This window comes from Falco cherrug, chromosome 4 (assembly GCF_023634085.1).
Source record: "Falco cherrug isolate bFalChe1 chromosome 4, bFalChe1.pri, whole genome shotgun sequence".
Lineage (NCBI taxonomy): Eukaryota > Metazoa > Chordata > Aves > Falconiformes > Falconidae > Falco > Falco cherrug.
Window position 1 is genome coordinate 20,825,984 of NC_073700.1, and position 23,758 is coordinate 20,849,741.

The following is a 23,758-nucleotide window of genomic DNA, read 5'->3' on the forward strand; positions in this document are numbered from 1 at the left end:
AACGATGAAGACTGATAAATTCTAATAATCTATTTTCTTGCGGAGAAAAAAAACTACGCGAGAATGTCTGTACTACCTGTAATAATTGACTAACTGGACAGTAATTATTCCAAAATACTGTTGAAAGTATATTGACCTTGGTGATCGTTTTCTTTCTCAATAGACATCTGAATAATTGTCTTTGCCTAAGGATTCCCTAGAAGCTGCTCTCAAATTAGAGCAGCACTTCAGCATTTAACTCATGACATTGTGACATCCATTAGGAACGCAGAGAGGTAGGAATTAGCCTATTCAATCCGATTAAAGATCCAATTAACTTGGAATCCTATCTCTGTTAGTAACTAATACTAGATGACTCAACACCCTGGGAAAAAAACCCAAAAGCCACCTGAAAAACCAGCCCCAAATCTTCTTCCCTCTTCCCCTGAACTCTCATTATCACAATTAAGGAATAAAGTGTCCCTGAAAGACTTACTACTTTTTTTCTTTTGGTTTTCCCCACTTCTTCTTACCAAGCACTTACTGCTTGGCTTCCATCCTGGAACATGAGATCAATAGCCCTTATAAATTCTTATGCTGGCTTGGGCAAGTATTATTATTAGCACTTTAAACATCTAATAATTCTCCTAATCATTATGCCCTTTGTATCAATAACGTTTTTTGTCAGTTCACAATGTTAATGATTGTGATTTTTCTTTCCCATTTTAAATTTGCTGTCTCTTAATTGCAATGTGATCATTAGAGTGACTATTTGACCTTGTTTCACCTGTTTTCATAAATACTTGTGTCTGTCATGTTCATTCCTTGAAACACTTCATCTGTACGTGAAATACTGATAATTCTTTTCATTCCTTTCTTAAAGGGACTTTTAATATTTTCCTTATTTTTGACTTGTTTAATCCTTTCTGTTTCTATAATTTTTGAAAGCCCTTTGAATGGAGTTATGCTTAGTGTCAAGGGTAAGACTGTATTAGCAGCACATCTAAATTGCTAATCTCTCACCATAATTATTTTTAGTCCTTTCTAATGTATTCTGCACAGAACCTCCCGTCTCGGTTGCATCTTGACCACCTTGGCCTGCAGAGCAGATGCTTTCTATTGAAGTGATTTTTCTTTTTTTTGTAGAAAGAAAACAATTCAATAGAAACACTGTTCTCCTTCAGCCTTCCAAAGGCCAGGGGCTATTTGGGGAATTTAGCTTCAGTTAAATAAAATGAAACAGATCTATTATGACCCTCTGAGAAAGTCTCATGTTTTAGATCATAGGCTGTTTCTAAATATAGGGGTCGGAAATTAATATCTCCCTGGGTAGATGATTCTGTAACTGCCTCCTGCAAGGTTTTTCAGTTTCCTTTGAACTGAGTGTCCTGGCCATTTCTTAAGAGATAGTACTTTGAGTGGAGAAAGTGTTAAGATGATACGCTGTAAGATATATATATATATACACACACAATTGCTTACTATATAGATACATTTTTGTATAAATTTGTTCAACCATCTTGGCATTCTTTTTTTTTTTTAAAAAAAAGATCATTTGGTATGTGTGTGTGTATATACATAGATATAATTTTTTTTCCCTAAACCATTTTGTGCAAGGGCCAATAGCTTTTACCTTTGGCTTTTGAATCTGATACTACTTTGTCTTCCTTGAAAATAACCAGAGTACCAGCAACATCTGATGTGAGTGAAAGGGAAACAAACAAAAGTGAAGCAGCTTAGTATGGAACATATCCAACGTTCAGATTTATTCCAGAGACCTGGATTTCAAAACTTTAAAATGACACACCTATAATGTGTGCTTGCATGTGTATACACATACAAATGCACATACACCTTCTGTTTATAAATATATATGTATGTAATTCAGATCTTTGACTTGTGCAGGCACATGAGAAGTGCTGGAAAGCTTGTATGCTAATGTTTATTGGTTCCTGATATTTAACAGTTAGATCTTACTACAGCTATGGAGAAATGATTCAGGTTCCTTCTGGTTTGAGGTATTGTCTTTCTCTGGGTGCTCCTCACTACAGAAAAACATCTTCCTATATTTGGCTGCATACATTCGCTGTGGCAGATGTTATGACTCAGAGCAGACAAGAAGGTTCAGATTTTTTTTTTTCCCCCCCTTTTTTTTTTTTTTTCATAAGTGTCTTGCCCCCAGGCATGTTTTGACAGGGAGGATATCATTTCAAATTAAATGTGCAGGCTTTCCAAAGCTACAAATTGCAGAGATTTCTCAGCATGACTCAAAGAAAAAAGTGTTGTGCATGCTGATCGCTTGCTGTGGCGGGAGGGAGCTGCTGTGGCGTAGCTCTGGTACTGAAACCCATAGTTTATTGCCCTGTAAGAAATTTGGACACAGGAGAGGCTGTGTCCGTGAGTGAGCTGCTTTGACTTCGTTCCTTTAAGAACCATTTTCCTCTGAAAACTACACAAAGGCTCGCACGGCAGAGCTGCTTTTTCCCTGCTGCCTTCAGGTAGGCTGGGATATTGACTAGTGGTATAAAATCTAATTTCCCCTACTTGGTTTAACTGGTCAGGTGGATCTCTAGCATCAGTGAGCAGAAGATATTGGAAGCAGACAATCCAGAGGATGCTTCCTGCTGAAGACTGCCAGAGGACCATGAAGGTCTCTGTCTGTGCCAGGGTGACTGCTTTTCCCTTCTGAATGGGGAGAGGTGCAGCGAGTAGAGGAATTTCTTCTTAATTGTGGTGTTTTCTGTTGTTTTGTTTTGGTTTTTTTTAATTATTTCAGGAAAAAAAATGGAGGGAACATCTGTAGTTCTGAATATCATCCCATGAGCTACTGGTGGGGCCTGTGATCTGTATGTCATTTGTAGTAAGGGAGCTTAATACCCCAGATTGCCAAAGTTTTAAAGTTTTTTCCTGAGTTTATGAGCAGAACTCTTTGTTCCTAATGAAACAAAGCAAAGAGAACCCACCTAAATCTCTCAGCTTTATGGCACAGCTGTAACAAAGGTCAGATTTGCCTTGTTTGAGGCTGGTACACTGCATGGGTTCTGGCTTTCTGAGGCTGTCGTATCTTCTCGTATCTTTCATTCTTCCCACCTTTATTCACTTTTCCACCTTTTGTTCCAGTTTTTGACCTGTGTTTAATCTTTTTCTGTGCCTCCCCCTCCTCAGTTTTCCTCACCCCACCACTGCTGCGTCTCAGGGCAGGCATCCTTGGCACACGGGGACAACCTCAACCACGGCATTCTGGTGTTAGCGTGGTGTCAGTAGAAGGAACGATGCTGATCAAGGGCTGCTTTCAGCAGTGTCTGACTTCAGGTGGGATCTGGTAATCTACACTTCTCTTGGAAGTTGATGGAATTGTGGAGATTTGTGTGCAGGCAGGGTCTGTCCCTCTGCCTTGGCTGTGCTGCCCCAAGGTCTGTAGCATCCGACGGTCCCTTTAGGGAGACGTGGACCTGGGCACCCTTTATGTTGCTGTGTTCGCAAGGTTTTCCCTTCTGTGCGGAGAACGCAGCGTAGGAAAGGCGTGAGAGCGAACTCTGATAGCCTTAACCTGTAATAAGCCTGATGTCCTCAGGGAGAATGGAGATTAAAGAGCCAAAATTCTCTAGGAGATTGTCGCTTGGCTAATGATGATAGTTGCCTATGGCAGTCAGGGATGATACGGCTGATACTTAGCAGGGGTTGTGAACCAATTAGTCTGCTCAACAAAATACTTGGTCCATTGGGTGCAAATGTTAGGAATATTTATAGGGCTGGCGATGGAGCCAGCTAATCAAAACTGGAGAAAACTACTTAAGAGGCTGTCCCAGGCTCTACAGAGGCCCTGAGATTACCCAGCTGACAGACAAACAAATGTTTGCCCATGTAAATATTAGGACTCAAAGATTGTATTTGAACTCTTCTGTGGTTTTCTAACATTGTAAAAACAATTAGAGGTGCTTAAAACATGCTAGAAACTACTTCCCTGTGGAGGGCTTGCTTCCACGGTGGCTGTCCATAGGTGGTCTCCTGCAGCTTGGCTGCCTCCAGCGTTGCTTTTTGTGGCTTTCAGATGCTCCAGGTAGGAGCCCAATTTCCATGATGGCAGAGGGATGTCGTATGAGCTGGCCCAGGTAAAACGGCAGCAGCACAATAATTCAGCACATACTAGCATGTTGTCTTGCATTTGTTAACTGCTAAAGCTCTTGAGTATTCCTATTATCTCCTTAAATCTTTATGTACTAACTTGCTGGGGTATGAAACTATTCAACATTAGTGTTGCAGTCTGGTCCGTTTATTAGTAAAGCCCAGCCATCATACAAGTGATGCAGAGAGCTGGTACTTACACAAGGTATAATAGGCAGTTGGAGAAGAAATGCAGTAATTCATCTACATTTGCAGGATGGATTAAGAGTTTCTTTGTTGGCTTGTTTGTTTATTTACACTTTATGTTAATTAATAATTTTTCAGGTGTTTTCCCCTCTAAGGTATTGCTTGGCAGAACCACTTCTGTTAAATAGATAAGACAATGAGAAAAATCCACAGGCTTCACTGGAAAAGCCTTGTGAAACCTGAGAATATTGATTTTTTTTCCCCCCTCATATTTACAACACAAATGTTGTTATACATGTTTTGAAGGAGAGCTTGTAAATAGAAGAACAGCTTCTAACCCTACTACTAAGCTTGTGATCAAAATATTCTTCCTTGCTATTTTACAGCTGTTATTTTACAGTAAGCAATCAATCTGAAATACAGCCATTTTGAGTTTGGTGCTGAAGGTGGTTTTCTCTAGTACTTATTTCAAAAATCAAACGTTAAACTGGGGCATTTATTGTATTTGGCAAGCTCTACTCTAGTTCTTTACTTACAGAAAAATAAAATATTAATAAAAGCCAGGTTGCAGATTGCTATAGTAAGCACTGTGATTTTTATTTTTTTTATATTGTTATGGTTTTTTACACCCCTCTGTGTAAAAGCTTTCTTTGTGCTGCTGCTGTTCTGGCTGTAAGTGGTTTTAAGTGCAGTGGGTTTTAATATACAGATGTTATTTCTGATGGTTCTTACACTTTCAGAAATGGCATAATGTCTTTTTTGATCCTGAGAAGCACAGTGCTTATTGGTACTGATAATTGTGTTAATAGCTTTTTTTTGATTGGTTGTTTTTTTTGGTTTTGGGGTTTTTTTTGGTTCATACGTGTATCAGAGATGCAACATACTGGCAGTTAAATGGGGTAAAAACGGTCTTTTCAAGAGGAAGATCCAAGTCCGTGGAGGCTCTCCAGGGATCTCATTAAAGCATTCTTTTCTTAATATAGTGTGCTGCAATAACAGCTATCAGAATCCCCACAGTGTGGTTTCCTGATAGGTTAGTTTACACAGAATTAATTGTCTAATTTTGCAAGCAACCAGTACAGTGCACATTGATATTTATTTATTTATTTTTAGTCTGATGTGTTGCTCTTGTGGATTCTGCGTGATATTTTAAGATAGTTTTTACAATCCATCTTAATGCCACTTCATCACAGCACTTACTACATAGGAATCATGACTTGGTTTTATAATTTTTCTGTCTCTCCTTCCATATGTAAGAATTGCTGTTAATTCAAGCAATACATTTTTGCTTATGCAAAAATGTTTTTAAACAACAGGAATAAAAGAATGCATCAGACAAGCAAATTCAGACTTTAGAAGGCTTCTGTGGTTTAGATGCTCCAGAGGCCAATGTGGAGAGCATGTTTCCCGTGTCCTCAGAGGTGCCTTGCTGGTTTGGGTGGTACAGCCGCAGCAGCGGTGAGCCTGATGCAGAACAAAGGGCCAGCAAGTTGCAGTCCGTGGAAAAATATATTTGGATAAAATCTCGCAGGCTGTGCTGAGAGTTGGGCTTGAGCAGGATTTTAAATGTATTTGGAGGATTCCTTTTTCAATTGAAGCTCTTGAGACAATTTGCACACCAAGGGCTGTTTTACTACCTGTTGTTTAGCTGCATGAAAGGGATGTTACGCAGAGTATTCTCCGGCTTGGTTTGGGCAGGATGGCTGCTGCAACAACTGCTGGTCTCAACCAACTGCTGAAAGCTGCCTTCCAGCTTGACTCAGCATCGCTGCTGCACTGGGGAGATGACCGTCCTTCCCTTACCTGCTCAGGCTCATGCAGGTAGGGAAAAGGTGATGGACTTCTGATTCCTCGCCCCTGGACCTGGCTGTGTTCCGGCAGACTCCTGAAACTTTTATCTCAAGGAATGGCTTTGCTCTACGAAGACCATCGCAAAATGCAAACACCTCTGCTGAAGATTGGCTTGCGATCAACACGTTGGCTGGAGGAACTGGTGACTGTGTCCTCAGCTACTGTAAACCACAGGAGTTATATAAGCAGATGAAAGAGCTTTCTGCACGGTCTGGAAGCAATATAGGAGGCAGGGAGTGAGCGCAGGCTGGGTGGGTGTCAGCTGGAAGAAACATGGGATTCCAGAGACAGGCAGTCTGAGGGTTCCAAGAGGTTGTGCAGAAATGAAGGAACAGAACGACCTGCCCTGAGACTGTGGCTGGTGGGTGCTGGGGTACCTGTTGTCTCGGTGTGCTGCTGGGTTCTTGGAGCATCTGCTTTTCTGTAGGTTGAAGAGCTGGGTGGAGGAGGGAGAAAGGGCTGAGGAGGGGTGCAGGGGAGGAGGAGCAGATCCCCATTGTTCCGGTTGGGAGTTCAGGCAAAGGGGGTCCTTCAGATGAAAGTGAAAGTATGCAAAAGTGAAGCACTTTGGTTAATGTCAGTGGGGGAGGGTAAGGCAGTAGTACTAGCTGAGACAAGGGATGAGTCAGGAAAAAGCTTATTTGGCGGGTAGAGTGTGGGGAAGGGAATGGGGACAGGACGGACCAAAGCAGCAAAACCTTTGTTAAAACCTCAGAAAGTGTGTTTGTCAAGGATTGTCTTGTCAAATTGTCATTCGTTTCTCATTTACATACATGAAACGTTCTCCAGGGAGAAGCTATGACTTTTCCTGTAAGAAGGGAATGTTTTGGACAATGCTGCCATCCTTCTTGCCACCATGTCTGGGAGGGGAAATAGAAGGGAGGTCAGTGAAATGTGTGATTCCTTTGCCTTCTTGTTTGATGTCTTTTTAGCTCTTGCTTCTATTAAAGAAGTTAAGATGTGGTGTACGCAGTGAATTTATAATGTCATAGCATTCCAAACTGTTCTAGAGCTATTTCAAAATATTTCCAAAGTGGTGTTCTAGAGCTGTTTCTAGATAGGGTTTGTATCTCCCTGTTAGACACTAGGTATGAAGAAGCTAGCCTGCAGGCTGCGGTATAGATCCAGCCCACCAAGCAAATGAGATGTCTCCACCACACTGGCCAAGTCCTGCTGTCCCCAGGTATTACAGACCATGTCGCATGCAGGGGGCTTGACCAGCCATGAGGCTGGTCTCTGTTGGGAGGCACCTGGAATGTGAATGTGCCACCATCCTGCCTGGTCCTGTGACGGGGGTTAGATGGCACACAGAGCCTTTGAGTGCTGCGTCTGATCCTGGCACCACTGGTGATGTATATGTTGTGCTCGTGTCAGTTGTTATCTCAGTGTTGACATCATACACTAAATAACACTTAAGCGGGTCTCTTTCCATTAAAAGATGAATTCCCGACACAATTGAAGTCAATGGGGCTTTTGTCACTGACTTCAATAGGCCTTAGCATCCACCTCGTGGCTCCATGGGAAGAAGAATAAATTGCTGCTGGAAATGCAACTGTCTCTGACATCCAGTGGGAAAGGATAATTAGCAGTCAGTCATGGAGCTGCCGTTTGGTTGTCTGATGAATAATAGAACTGAGTACAAGTGATACATTGTCTTCCAAGTGGGTAAAGTGATTTTAACAGATTAGCATAAGTGTAGGCAGCCAAGAAGTACGGTATGAACACCAAGTGTGAGGAGTTCTAGACAGACATCAACTTTTCCATCTGTCTGGCCTCCACAAGTTAACGTGTAGTTGTGTGTAAACGCTAAACCAGGAAGATGTTGGGGATTGGGAAGACAAAATCTTGTGTTACTAGGTTTTGTTTCTTTTTTTGTTGGGTTGGGTTGATGCTCTTAAAAGAACATGAGAGAGATTTTGATGAAACCTCTTCTCCATTTTTACGTCTTGTCAAAAATACCTCTGGAACCGGTTGGAGCATGGTTGGAGCTCTGCTGTAAGGATGATGTTACAAGGGTGAAGGACCATGTTTTATGGACATGTGCAGCTTCCACATGTTGAGAAGACCCTGGCTTGGAAACCCTGATTTCTGACAAGGATGGTCAGACCAGCTGGTGCGGTGGGCATCGGGGGCGAGGCGCGGAGGTGGGCACTGTCTTCGTGGATCTGTACCCTTTGAGCAAAGTGGATGGCAATTAAAGCAGAGGAGGGCAAGGCCAATGTAGTTTTAATCATTAGTTTCAGTTTGTAGTTGGTCTTAACACTGCGTGCAGCTTTGTGGGAGCATAAAGACGGCACTGTGATGCCGTGGCTTTTAACTAGGCCTGTTTATGTATTGTCGTTGGCGAAGCTATTGACTTCATATTCTTTCATGTTCTTTATGTTCTCTTCTGTTTTGATGTTATCGTGCAGTCGTCTTTGCTACGTATTAAACAAGAGACTACTTCAATATAAAATGATCAAAGGGGTAAGGGAACACAGGGCTATAAAGAATATATGGAGAGCTCTGGGAGAATAAGAAGTTGAATTTAAAGGCTTCTTCAAGCTGCTTAATTCCTGCTTAGATTTCTGGGGCCACCAATAGGCAACAGTCCCTTTCTTTAAATCTTTTACTAGGGATTGACTGGCAGAATCACTGTTTTACATGGGGTTTAAAGAGTAAAAGGCCACCCTGAAGGTCAAGCCCTAAGAGATTTCCTCTAAGAGCTCATTGATTCTACTAGATTTTTGACTTGAAAAAAGACCGCTCCTTCCTAGATCTGCGGCTGGGATACAAGTGCCTTAGTATGTGCCTGCACAGAAGGCAGGAGCAAAAGCGTAAGTGCAGGGAAAAAATAGAGAAAGATGCTGTGGGGCAGACAGACAATGATTTCAGTCTCTCGCTTGTACAATTCAAACCGGCGACGTTATTAGCTGCTGGTCCATGAAAAAAGAAAGTCTTATTTTATCGGTTTCAGAAATGGATTATATTAACAGTGAAATTGGGCAGAATAAAGATTTATGGTCACATCCTCAGCTTGAGTAAACAGGCAGAGGACCTCTGCTTGTAATGGGGATAGAAGGGCTTGCTGCAGCTGAGGAGCTGGGCTGTAAATACTGGGGGTCTGGTTTTCTTCACATATAGAAATGAATGCTGTGAACGTATATGCGTGTAATTGTCTTTTGCACAAAAATTAAGATGAGCATGTTTCGCCTCTCTAACCTCTTTATAATATTGGCTTTGTAAGTTGCCCAGTGCTGTGGTAGTGATTAGCAGAATGAATCCAAAAGCCTACCCCATAAGCAAACTCTGTATTTGCGCTATTACCTACTCCTGTGATATTTCAATCTGATTCATTAGAAAAATTAGCATTTTTATGGACTAATTAGGGGAAAATGTTGCTTGTACTGATTGTGAGATACAGGTATTTTCACAGCTTAGGAAAGCCAAATAGAAGTGAAACATGATTTCTACCATGCACCCTCCAATCCGCTCCTCTCCCCCCCCCCCCCCCCAAAAAAAAAAAAAAAAAAAAAAAGAAGAGCAAAAGGATTACTCAAATGAACTCAAAACACTGGGAGATTTGAACTTTTGGGTTTTTTTAAAGGGGGGAAGGGATTAAAAGAAGATTATATTACTATACTGTTGGCAGTTTGTCCAGTTTTTTTGAAATCAAAATACCAGATCTTTCAGCTATTTTGGTTCTCCAGGCATAAAAATATTTTAAAAGCTGTCAGTCAGTCACCATATTTTTTGTGACAGTTGCAAAATGAACAGTAATGAGAATGAATAGTAATGAGTGCATTATTCAGTATCTATACATGCCAATTGATTTTCATTGTAAGTTTATATATTTCAGTTGACACACATTTTCATTTTTCTTTTCTTTTCAAAACCGAGCTCAGGTTTTATTAGACCATAGCTGTTCATGCAAACATGCCTTAGTTTTTCTCATGTTATACTAATGAACCGCTTGCTTTTGAAGTTTGATTCTAAATATGCATGTGTGTCACTTGCTCCTGCTCACATTCTCCATTTGCCAGGAGGGTAAAAACGTGTGTCTGTGACAAAACATCTGAGGTCATCTTTTTTACAAAGGAAGCATTCTTTCTTCTTAGGGGATGGAATACCATTATTTTAATCAATGCAGGCATCTCCTGTTTTCATCGTTACGTTTTGTTGATGATCTTGGTTTACTGAGACACAGAGCAGTGAACTCATTTTGGGCTTCTGTGGAGGAGGTGAAAATCTCCATCTTGTGCAGAGGGTGGAAGTTCAATTAGGCATTTTGGTGTCATGGGAGGCTGATTGTGCTTTAATTGGCTCCAGCTGACTGGCTTTTAGCCCACGATATTCTTCACCTGCAGTTGGATACTTCTCAAATATGTATGGAATTTTTTATTGCATTTAAAAATGTTGCACAAAGTCAGAATAATTATTTCCAAATGATACTTTTCAAGTGAATGCCCTATGATAAATAAAAGTGAAGGAGGCACCATTAAAATCGTAGAATAATTTAAGCTGGAAGGGACCTTCGGAGGTCATCTGGTCCAACCTCCTGCTGAATGTAGACATGACTTTGATGTTAGATGAGGTTGCTCAGGGCTTTGTCCAGTTGAAAACGGTAATTGGCCTTCTCTTCTTCAGGCTAGGCAAACAGTTCTCCCAGCTTCTTCTCCCAAGTTACGTGTTGCAGCCCCTTCATCATCTTGGTCCTCTCTGCTGAATTTCTGCCAGTTTTTCAGTGTCTGTTTTGGAACAGGGAAACCAAAACTGGACGCTCTGTTCCAGAGGCAGCCTCACAAGTGCTGAATAGAGAGTAATAATTGCTTTCCTTGACATGCTGGCTGTGCTCCTGTGAATGCAACCCAGCGTGTGGCTGGCGTTCATCACTGCCGCTGCCGATCCCTGTTCAACCCCCGGCTGCCTTCCCCCGAGCTGCTTTCCACACGGTGGGTTTCCATTCCCAGAACTTCATGCCTGCGTTGGCTGAACGTTGCAAGCTTTCCGTCAGCTCCCTTCCCCAGCCTGCTGGGGTGCTGTGGCTTGGCAGTCCCCCTCTAGCACATCGGCTGCTCCCCAGCTCCGGTGTCATCTGGAAACCTCCCACGACTGCATTCCCTTTCACTGTTTTTGTTTGTTAACAAGACATTAAATGGTTAAACTGGTTGCCTTCAGGAAGATTTGTTCCTCCTTACCCTTCTGGAGGGTGGCCATGACAGTTGCCTTTTCCAGCCATCAGAAGGATTCCCCAGTTGCCACAATATTTCAAAGGCACAAAGAGCAGCCTCAAAATGATGTCAGCCTGCTTCCTGGGCATTCACAGACCTGTGTGGGTCCGGTTTGATTAAGTGGTCCCTAACAAAATCTTCCTCTGCCGTAGATAGGACTTCCCTCCGCCAGACAAAAGCATTAGGAACATGGACCTGGGCAGGCTGAGAGTAGGCCTTGCCAGTAAAGACTGAGCCAGAAAAAGTCACTGAATGCCTCCTCCTTTTTACCCTTTCTCAGTAGTTTTGTTGACATATTCAGGAGAAACTCACGTTTCCCTTGGTCTTTTGCTGCAGATGTACCTATGGGTGAAGCCTTTCTGATTGGCCATACCATCCCTTGCCAGTTGCAACTCCACCTGGGCTTTGGCTTTCCTAACTTTGTCCCTGCAGTCTGGGCAAGGTTTGTATAGTCCTCCTGGGTAGCCCGTCTCCACTTCCACCTTCTGTTCGCTTTCTTTTTGTGTTTGAGCTCAGTCAGAGTTTCCACATTCAGCCAAATCCACCTTCTGCCACGTCTGCTCCACTTCCCACTCATCAGGGTGGATTGCTCTCATGCTTTGAGGAGGTTCTTCTTGAAGATCAAGGAGCTCCCCTGTTCCCTTCTGCACCCCAGGGCAGTCATCCGTGGCATCACATCTATTAGTTCCCTGAGCAAGCCAAACTGCTCCCCTGGAGTTCAGCATCAATATTGTCTTTGATGCTCCCATGAAATCTCGGTTGCTTGTGCACCACCAGTTGCCATCTTAGTGGACATCAGGGTGCTAAGGGGGTACCAGGATGACCAGGGCCTTTGGTTATGAGGGCTGAATAAAGCTTTATCTACTTCCAGTTCTTGTCTGGGTGGTGGGCAGCAAACGCCCACCGCAGGGTCCTCCTTGCTGGCCTCTTTGAGTCTGACCCAACTGTTTACAGCGCAGCTCCATGCAAAAAGCCTTGAGAAATAATTTTGACTCATTTGTCTCTTCTGAGGAAAATTATGATTTTTTTGAGCATACGTTTTAACAGCTTTTAATCCTATACAGTGTCTTTTCCAGCAGAAACATGTTTTGTTTTGTTTTGTTTTTCTGATAGACAAAAAAAGGAGTCCTGAAAACCTATTGGACTCAAAACATTTGGGGTACTGTAATAACTTCAGCATATGCTTCATAACTTTTCTTGATGTGGGATTGTTGGTATAAAGTCTTTATGCATATCTGGGGACAGGAGATAATAGCATGCTTCAGGTCTTAAGTGCCAATGTGAAGCACTCACTGAATTAATGTATTTGTTCAGTTGCATTTTTGTCATTGCACTTTCAGCAGTTCAAAAGTTGCGATACTGAAATCACCCGTCTTGACCTTAGTCGTCTTCTGCGTTAATAAAATGCCCTGTGCTGTTACTTAGGCCATTAGTCTGGGACTCGGAAGTGTTATTTCTGGTTCTGCAATTATCCCACTGCTGCAATTTCCCTATCTGAATTGAGGATAACAAAGCTCTCCTTCTTTGCAGGATGCTTTGAGATTTGATGATGAAAAGTGCTATATAAGGGTTACATATTGTTATGTGAACAAATATCACTTTGTTTGCATGGCTTGACCATCTTATAAGCAAGCAGAGAGCTGATGACAAAATCAAGATTGGAATTGAACAAATGAGTTATAATGAACAATTTCAGTCTATTGACTTGATTTTTTTTTCCCCCTGCTGTTTGAAAGTCATTAACTTTTATAAATCAATCTCTAGAAAAATTTTTAGTCTGTAAATCATTTGCCAGTTGGGTTTAGAAATCTTTTATGTTTGCTTGTTTTATAATTTTAGAAGGCAAAGAAGTTACATGTTAGTTTGCATGATCATTAGCAATCTGCACATAGAATGGCATATTGTAAGGGTAAGTTTCCAATTTCAGTGTTTGACATTTTTCAAGTGCATTTAAAAGGCATTTCCAGGAAAATAAACCCAGAAAATTACAGTTTAATCTTCAGAACAGAAAAAAATTATTTCTTCGTTAAAGCTGTACTTAAATCTGTTGCAAACAGGGCAGCAGCAAAATTGATTGTTTTAAAAATAGCGTGAAAAACCTTTCTACGTTATTTGCACTTGGTGTCATGGGTTAGCTCCTTCAGATCTTTCAGAGTTCATGTATCATTGCAGTTTGCATATGATTGACTTTTGTGTTGTAGAGTAGAAAAAAGCATCCTCAGTTAAACTCATATACTGTCTGCATAAAATTTGTAACAAGGAAACATCAGGGAAGTAGTTTGTCAGGTGGTGTAAATAAAAATAACTTCAAAAAACCCACGCTGATTCACTCTGCTTGAAGATTTGCTCCAGAATATCTGAGAATGGCTGTGTGTTTTGCCACGAGGGTGTGAATAGTTGAAATCTAATTTGTATCTGGAGAGCCCAGCACCAACTTTTCTGGTGGTGTTCTTTCCTGAAACCGCAGTACTGCGGTAGGGTTGCATGGGTCTCGTGAAGACTGGTGGATATTTTTCAGCTGCCCTGTAGATACTGATGCTGCTGCCTTTCCAGTGCAGGAGAAACCCTTTTCTCAGCCCACGTGCCATTCAGTTTGCACATGCTCCATGTGGAAGAGCTTGGGGAAAGGTTGTAATGCAGAGCTGCGCTGCACGTTAGGTTATTAAAATCAGGTGCAAGTGTGCTCTATGCCGTGGGGACCTTAAATGCAGAATCATTCTAACTAATCAGCAGCTACTAAGTGTGCCAAATTTTACCCCAAGGTACGCGTGGGCTCCTATGGTGGTGTCGGTTTTGTTCGCTGACTTTTATTGACTATCAGGATTTATTGACCCAGGAGGGAAATATTGACAGACGTGATTCTCTACCAGTCACAGTTTCCCTTAAGGGACAATAACAGCTGGTGTTCACTGTAAATTTAAACTCAATGCGTGCATGTGTGTCATGGCATGGGGTTTAACCGCTGAACATTTACCTTCCATGATCGTATGCCCATGCTGCCCGTGAGACCTGAGTGCTTTTGCACAGACCTCAACGTTTTCCTTAGGGAAAAATCTCTGTGCTGTGCCTGGATGGTGACAAACCTTAGGGAGCGAGCCTGTGTGCATGTGTTTGCATTAGCCTTTGTATATATGTTAAAGCCAAGGTGATTTTCTTCTGATAACTGGTGTAACAACTTTTAATGCCATACATCCATATTGCAAAGTTCACTGCAGGCTTGAATTATGTACCGGCAGAGTACTATAGCATTCCTTATGCCTGAGTAATCGTGGACCAGAATCTGGCCCCATATACTTGATTTACAAAAACTTGTTCGTGGCGCCTCTTCTTTTTTTGGTACAGTAAATCACAGGAATTGTTGGCTGACATCATGTGATGGTCTTAGGCAGCTGTGATTAGTATTTCAGGGCTCTCTTCATGTTCTGATAGTCCTTTCAGTAAAAGATAAACAGATATTTGAGCAATTTGCAACATCATGCTTGCAGTAATGATGAGCCATCTTCTTCTAAATGTGAGACGGATCCAAAACACTTCCCCCCCCGCCCCCAATGGCCTGATGGTAAAACTGAAGTAGTGGCAAAGCATGTCTGCTAAACTGGATGTCCTAATTTTATGCCTGTTAAATTAGTACTTTCCTACTCTATCTAAAATGAAAATAATCGTATTGTTTAAGAAGTAGAAAAACTGTTGTACTGACTTTTTTCAACAGCACTGCATCTTTGTTGGGTTGTGTTCATAATGCACAGGGGTAAAATGACGTCTAAAAATGTTTATTTTTTTAATAACTAAGAACTGCTTTTATCTCTTGCTCCCCCCCCCCACTCCTATTAATATTACTTGGTATTAGTTTGAGGATGTCATTGCAAATACTCCCCTTAGCACATTTGCACTTAGGTGGGATCCATAAGCAACCTTTCTGCTGTGGCTACAGTTTATCCATTTCACCCTGTGCTATTTTCTAAGTTGATTAATGCATCTTTTTATTGTTTGAGAAAACTTCCTCCTAGAATAACCTTCTGCTATTAATACGCACAAGTGAAGACAAGTGAAGCTTATCCCTAATTCGCAATGGTGCTGGAGCTGATGGGAACACTGCCCAGGCTGGCGTGCTGGGATTTGGGGTCCTTTCATCCCTTTGCCACCCACGTGTCACACGATGCTCTGTGCAATAGGATAAACCGTCATGGTCCGTGCTGCAAGGCAGAGCTGGGTCTCAGAAGCCTGGATGTGCAGAGCATGGTGCTGCAGGAGCCGCCTGGCTCTGCTGTGGGACAGTGGCCAAAGCAGCATCACAGCTTCGTCCCGGGCAGCTCTCCCCTCCTCCGACCCCCTTCTGCTTTGTCAAGCCCTCTGGGCCAGATCTGTTCATTTTTTCCCTTAGTGTTGTGGGGATCTGCAGCAGGCACAGTTCGAGTAATGTTTAAATATTTAGTTTCTCATTTTCAGAACGTTACCTAAGCCTGACTTGGAGGCTTGTGCTTATCAGTTCACGTAGCTTTCAGAGAGAGATGGCTGGATAGACGTGAAGGTCACATTGCAGCAGGGACCACTCGTCCCTGCTCCAGTCTGCTCTTCCTCCGCAGTCAGTGGATGGAGAAGCCCGGGAAGCCACCCGGGCCATCTGTGGCATTGCCAGAGGCAGCGGGCAATGCCAGCCCTAATCCTGGCTGCGGCATTTGCTCCAGGTTCTTTTCAGAGACCAAGCAGCTCCCGGGTGGCTTGGCATGGGGATCAGAGATGTGTCTTAAAGCCATCTTTGTGCCCTGCTGCTTCTCCCCTTCTCTGCACCGTGCCTAACTCGGCTCAGATACAGCATCAAATCCGATGAACGACCAGCTGAGTGAATAAAAGTGTGAACTGCATTCCCTCACTTAGAAATCTGTCAGCTCCCTCTAACCTTTTGGAAAATTGAAAGACCAAGTGACTGTACTTGCACTTGTAATGATAAAACATTGTCGTCTTCTAGGAATCCAGGCACGCAGACACTTTGCCCATACCCACAGAGGGAAAAGATTCTGTTTTTATTTTTCATCTTTACAAATCCCAACAGATTCAATGGACCAGGGCACCTGACCAATTTGATTCTGGCTGTGAGATCTCTGGGATAGTAGTCATAAATCCCAATTTGTAAGGCTGCACATTTTTTCCCTTGCAGTATGCAAGGCATGAAGAACCAAACAGCAGGTTAAGTTTTCAATGTCAACTGGGAGACAGGCTTTCTCAGCAAGACATACACTGTTCCAGTAATTCTTCTTCTTCCAGTGCAGTGCTAGATGCAATCTTTCTAGAGATTTTTTTGCAGGTGCAAATTTTCTGCAGCCTAGAAATGGCCAAGTGGATAACGGCAGCAGTAATGGCACACAGCCCAGAGTGCCGCAGATCGTTTCCTTACCCCTCTGTCAAATAAGTCTCATGACTCATTTCTAAAGTTTAGTAGCTTGGTTCGAACGGAGAGCCCTTCACCTGAGCAAGGGGAGCAAGAGCCATCTGTGTCTGTTGCGTAGCTGTTACGCGGGAGGAATGATGGTGCTTTCCTGGTGCCAACATCACCCCAGGTGATGGGGAACACCTGGGACACAGACCACCAAGGCATAGTACTTCCTTCACATTACCGAAGGAACTTGGGCAAAAGTGATAGATAACCTTCACCAGGGGATGCACATTGCCAGGAGCTCAGATCACCTTCCCTGGGGAACTGTGGTATCACCGCATGGAATATTGGGTTTGGGGTGGAGGAGGATTGTGGAGATTAATGGTCAGCTTAGCTCCTTCAGTAGGACAGTCCTGGTGGCTCACTGGTGAGAGCCTAAAGCTGTACCTTTTGGCCCTCTCTGAGCTGAAGCTGCAGTAGGCATACCTGAGCACCAAAATCAGCTCTGCTCCTGCTCTGCCTGTTTAATGTTAAACATTTCTAGTGGTTTTGGAGAGTGGTGGATTCTTACTGAAGGTTTATACTCCGCCTGAAACAACAAGAACTGCTATAAATTGGCTGCCTCTAATAAACCCAATAAAAACACCCAGTGATACAGACTAGGTTACTAATACTGTGTCTTGTGGGGTTTTTGCCAAGCTTTCCTATACTTCTCACAGGAACTGCTTTTGATATAAATCTTTTCCTTCAATCTGTGAGCTCTGTTTACCCTTCCTCTGTCCGTACAGTACACTGATAACTTCAGTCCTACAGACCTTCCCTCCAGGAAATTCTATTAAGATTTGCTTTTAGCAAAAGTGGGTAGCCCTTCAGAAATCCTTTATCAGGTCTGTTCTTTCCCGTTATGGTTTGCCTCTGCTTTTTCTTTTTTTTTGTTGTTTCTTCATGGATAGCTGTAATTTAAAGCTTACTAGATCGATAAGACCAAGATGCACAGCATAAATGGGAGAAGCAGACAAACAGCTGGTAAAGATAGGAGACAGCTGATTAAAAAGAATGCAGCTATAAAGCATTTGAGTTACTATTCTCTGCTGTAATTTTTTTATTTAGATTAAAAAATAGGGGGAGGGGGACATACAAATCATAACTCCCTCCTCCCTCAGAGTCTCTGATTAGAATAGTGTGAATTTCCTCTTTTTTCATGTTTCTAAATAAAAAGTGGGGTCTTTTTCTTTGGAGTAGATGTTCTAATCAATTACAAGTGAATTGGCTTAATATAGAGATGGCTGGAGGAAGTGCAATGGCAGGAAGTCTGGACCTGATGTAATAGCAGCATCTCTGGTCTTGCACTCCCCTAAATCCAGTCCTGAAATCCTGAAAACGGCCTCTGTTTTACACTCGTTCATGGCACTGCTTTGCAAGCCCTGGTGATCATGTGTGGGACTGGGTCTGGGTTTGCTGTGCTTTCTCGCTGAGGCATGTCTTGCAAGCCTTGGACCAGGGTGCCACAGCTTTGTTGGGTTGTACCCAGCTGGCACGAGCTGTAGATCAGGCAATTTGCATTTGGCATTAGGAATTGTAGTTACATTGCTTTGTGAAGGTAAAGACGCTATAAAAGGCTGAGTGTGTTGCCAGCAGGAAAGTAAACATTTCTAAGCTAATGCCTGAATAGAAGTCAAGAAGGATTAAGGTGCAGCTGAAAGTAGAATTGAGGTTCCTCCATCACTGCAGAACTTTAAAAAATGTTTTCTGTTCACATTGGAAACCATAATTTATTGACAGAGGGGTTGAACTTAAAAATACATGTGCTAGTGAATTGTGTTTCAGTGAAATTCCATACTTCTTTTGATGAGGAGGTTTGTATAAATGTTGGGTGTGCCCAAACCCACAGAAACTTATGTGAAAGAGTAGAGATGTGTGTGGCAATAAGTGTGTACACCTTATAGATGTACACATATGCAGAATTTGGCTATATAAAACACCAACACAGCAGAAAGACATTACAATGTGAGTATGAAATGCTGTGGGTAAGATGGTGATTGTGCACATGTGCACTTTGGGAGAAGGATTGGGTCTTTCCATGGGGAAATAAGTCTGTCTGCAACTGGTGAAATGAGACCATATAAAGAGATTATCAAGTAGTGACAAGAAAGAAAATAGGTTAGCTGAATTTCTCTTTATCACTTCTTTTCCCTTAAGACATCTCACTGAATATCTTGTCATTCATACAGAGAGTCTGGAAAGAAAATGGCTTTCAAAGGTGACCCACAAAGGAAAAAAAAAAAAAGGAGAGAAATAACAGTGATTGTGTGCTTCTTTTGCTCCTTGGTGGCATGGGAACATGGCCTGGCATTTACACTGTGTGTGTGTACTCTCTTCTGGGAGGGCAAGAATAGGGGTCTTAAAGCACCAAAGCATTTCCCATTGCCTTTGCAGCTCCCAGCACATAGCAGAGCATCCCATAGGTACGGAGCAGGATGCTGAGCAGCGAGCGAAGCCTGTGGTGTGACCTGGCTCAGCCAGGAGTGAATATCGCAGGGTTGGTTCAATTGCAGAGGCGTGTCGTGTCCATGGGTGTGAGGATTGGTACAGAAATGCAACGCTTGTTCCATGTGTTTAAACTGGGGGGGAATGTTATTGGAGAAAAAGAGCTAAGGGACCTCTTTCCTCTTGAATACACTTCTTTCATGGTCCTTTTTTATTTTAAATGAAAGTAACTATTGAAAATAATTTTGAAATTGTGTTTCACATTGGTGGACTATGGGAGAGCAATAATGTAAGTGGTGATCAATAAGATTTATTGTTTCTGGTTTTGTATTACCTAGTGATTCCTATGAAAGCCAAACCTTACCTGTTTGGTATTATATAAACACTTCACAGGCTTTAGAAAGCTTGTAATCCAAGTAGACAAGAAAGGCAAAGAAAGAGAAGGGAAATAGAGGTGCAGTGAAATGATTCCTTTCAAGGTCACAAACCAGATTTAGAACAAGAATCAGGTCTTCTCACTTCAGCCCATTTTTCTATTCTGTGGGGGTATGTTGCTTCTGTTATTCAAATGCAGAAAAACCTGTCCTTTTCCAGTCAAATGGAGGGCAAAGAGAATGAGATCAGACATAAACCCAGTGATATGGGGCGGGGGGCAGGGCGGGGGGAGGAATTAAAAGAAAACAAAGGAATTATACTGATAACGATGCTCCTTTTAGACAAATTCAACATATGACATACCATTACTCAAATCAAAAATTTGTCTTTCTCTCTAGATGCGGTAAAGTGGGGAGAAAAATTCAGCTGTAAAACTGCAAATTGACCATGCATTGATGAAGAAACAGCTGCATGTGCTGGTTAGAAATGCCTTTTTTTTATTTAATTAAGTATTTGTGTTTTCGATGTAAATTTTATTCACCTTTATTTCTAAATCATAGCAGTTAGTCATTGTAACCATTTTAGACCCATTTGATACCATTTCCATCTTAAGTATGCTTTCTATAAAAGCATAAATGTGTGTATTTGTTTGTGCATGTATGTGTGTTCTGGAATAATTCCATACGATTTTAATTACTTGAAGTATGCAGACATGCTTTCGAAGTCTGAAAGCTCTCTAATGGCAGATGGAACTTGTTTGTCTTCTCTTTTTACAAGTTAAGCAAACAGTTACTCATTATTATATGTGTAACACAGCCCTCAGCTAGACTTTATCCTGTTGGAGCATCTAATTGGGAAGGAGCTTGTGATTGAACATGTACAAAAAATTGACCTCAAATCTGTTTGGTCCTTCAGCCTGTAGGAGAAGATGCTGTAATTATTCTATTCTGATTATTTCAAAGGAAGTCTCCCATTCTGCTTTCCAACAGCGAGTGATGGTGGCCATTGGGGTAGTGACTTACCCCTGGCACTGGAGGGGCTGGTTCCAAAGCGGTGGATGGACCTGGCCTTTCTTTAAAGTACCCCTGGGGCATGCTGAAGAGAAATAGTGGAAGAGCACGGCCTTAGTGGTGGTATTGCCAACAACTGTTCATCAGTGAATAAAGGTTTTGGAGCTGTGCAGTTATTTATGTCTTGGGCTTCTCTAGGGTAGCTGGTTACCAGGGAGTTTTAGTGCCTGTGGACCCTTCCTCTAGTGAGATGTGCTTGGAGGAAATAATCACACTGGCAAGGGATTTCTATCTATTTTCCTTTTTTTTTTTTTTTTTTTTTTTTTTTTTTTTAAAATCCTATTCATCAAAAACCCTTCCTATAATTTTGTATTCTGTTTCTCATTTGTGGCTGAAAAAAAGGGAGGCTGTGCAACCAATATGTGACATTTAAATATGCATTTCCTATTAGCTTTTTTTAATAGGAGCTCTAAGGCTAAAGCTTTGTGTATAATGGGAATTATTTGCACCATAACTTTCTTTGGACATACCATTTATTAGGATTTTCTGTATTCTGCTTTACTGGCTTTGGCTACTGCAGAGAGTGGGGCTGAGAACATTGCTCTTATCTATCTGCTGCTGAATTTCATTTTGCATATTTTTGTCTGTAAAATTCAGAATGACAAGCTATTGATAAAATGTAATCTGTCTGGACGTTGCTTTAATTTTTTCTAGTAATTTAAAAAAAAATCTTGTATCATATCCACAGACAGATTTTTTTTTTCCTTAAAGCCAGTGATTGTTTCAAGTAGAAAATAACTTAATAATTTCTGATGTACCCCAACTAATCAGGCACTGGAATTCAGATGCTGTGGGAAACTAGATCTCCATAAAATCTTGTTATATTTTGATTAATCTCTTCATAGAAGCCGCTCTGAACTGAAAAGCTTACTTTCTTGTGAGTTTGTAAGTTAGCTTATAAACTTTCCCTCTTTCAAGACAAGCCATCTAGAAAGGTCACCATGTGAAGACTGGCTGGTTTTTGGGTATGCATGAGCAAAGAGAATAAAGATTGACTCTGCTTTTCTTGAGGCACAATCTGTCTTGTTTCTTCTTACACACCACCAAAACATGCATAAACTTTTCTCTTTCTTTTTCATTTGTTTGTTTGTTTTGTGGTTGTGTTCCCCCCCCCCAAAAAAAAAAACAACAAAAAACAAACAACACCCCCCCAAAAAAAAAAAAAAAACAAAACAAACCCCAAACCCCCCAAAAATCCAAAACCAACCTTCTCCTGCATTCTCTGTGAAAGTATCCCATGGGCTGAGATATTCCATTTCAAGGGAGGAATCCTGGAAATGTAGGCATAACGTTCTGAGTGCAGATTTGAACAGATTTCTATATAGAGCCATAGAATCATTTAGGTTGGAAAAGACCCTTTGGATCATCAAGTGTAACTGTAAAACTGACGCTGCCAAGCCCACCATGTCCCTAAAGGCCACCTCTGTGTGTCTTTTAAATGCCCTGACCTTCTCCCTTAGCAAGAAAGGTTGCAAAGTGATGCAGCCTTTGCAACCAGCTGGATGCTTGGCTCTCAGTGCGTCAGCAATGTGTGCGTTTGGAAATGTGCTGTTTTCTTCCCTTTGGTTCACAACTTTACATACACACACTTTTCTAGTTAATATGCTGTTTCCTCTCCAACTGATCCGGTTTCTCAGTGCAGGGATCAGCCTTGCGACCTCTTTGCCCTGCGTGACCAGAGAATGAACCCAGAGCCATTCAGATGGGGCTTCAGACTTCAGCTAATGTGTGCTCCACTGGCTCCCCCACGAATAACTGCATTTGCACAGGATCTTCTTATTTAAATGTCTTTCTCCTCTTTGTCAGATAGAAGAATTGTGATGAAGATTTCATTGCATTTAATTGTGTGATAAAGTTCCTGTATTTAGAGTTTGTGAGTCTATTACCCTTTAAAAGATATTTGGCAATGCAAAAGTTAGCACTTAATTGTTTTCATTTAAAATTCAGGGCATGATATGTGAAGCTGTATTTATAAGAGGATGTACCATCATGTCATTTTCTACTTGCTTAAAAGCTAGGTAACTGGTTGAGGTAGCTCCCATCCCGAGGAGAAGAAAGAGCTCATTAAAAACATTAGCTGATAGAGAACAAATTGAGATGCAGTGCCCTGCGTAAAGATTATAATAACTGTAACAATAAATGAATTAATAATGCATTACAGGAGAGTTCCTCCAGTCAGATTGTCACACGCTTATCCTTGAAAATTGACTTCAGTGAGGTGTGTCACATGAGCTAATGACCTTAACTGATGGATTTGGGATTTTTCCGCACTCCAAAATCGACTCAAATCCCTATTTCTGTACTTTTGACAGATAGTCTTCTGGACAGACATGAAGCAATTAGGACCGTTCGGTGTCGCAAGCCAGGGAGTAGCTCTTTGCCGAAAATAAGCAATCTCTAGTTTTAACCTCAGGTAACCAGAGCGGGTTAAATCCTGATGGCTTGCAAGGGAAGGTCAGGTGAGCAGCGCGGTGCTGCAGGCTGCACAGCCATGCCAGAGGCACGCACACCGCGGGGTCACGGGGGCTCAGAAGCATGTGCAGCCTCCATCGTGTAAAGAGCTTCCATGCAGCCCAAGCTTTTGGGGGGAGCTCATGTTTGGGTGGATCACCAGCCGATTCTCCCTCCCAAAGCCACAGACGAGCCACTGCCGGAGGGTGTGGTACGATGGGGCTGTTCCCTCGCTCCACAGGGAGCGATGTGGTCCAAGGGCAGCTCCGTCTGGCATCCTTCTGCCTGCCTCTGAAGGGCTGAGCTGGGAAGGCAGCCGTGCTCCACAAGTGCCTGCGCAGGTACTCGATGGGAGATCCCCTGAAATAGCAGCGTAGCTGAAAAGCCCGTGGAGTGTTGGGTTATGAATATGCTATTGTCAGGATTTAGGAATAAGTGATCAAGTTCAGCGCTGAGATACAGGCATCAACAGGGCTGAGTAGTGGAAGTGTAGGTATTGAGGCATCTCTCTAGACACAGCGGAAAAGCGAGTATTGGGATTTCTGCCGTCTCCCCTGGGTAAGGGCCAGGTTTATAATTATTATTAGGCACTTGTGCTACACTGAGGAAAAACTGCATTAAGGAAATTGATTATCCAGACGCTGTAAGCTCCT

At 42.2% G+C, this 23,758-nt stretch overlaps 1 protein-coding gene across 9 annotated transcripts in view; it reads left to right on the forward strand.

Moving 5' to 3' along the window:
- CHL1 (cell adhesion molecule L1 like) overlaps nt 1–23,758 on the forward strand; it is a 139,646-nt gene that overhangs the window by 12,265 nt on the left and 103,623 nt on the right. For 7 of the 9 annotated variants that reach the window (XM_055709838.1, XM_055709836.1, XM_055709843.1 and 4 more), the window contains exon 2: nt 19,983–20,063. The exons of the other annotated variants lie outside the window; for them this stretch is intronic. The gene's annotated coding sequence lies outside the window, so the exon portion shown is untranslated. The remainder of the gene's footprint in view (nt 1–19,982; nt 20,064–23,758) is intronic. 9 annotated transcript variants of the gene reach the window in all.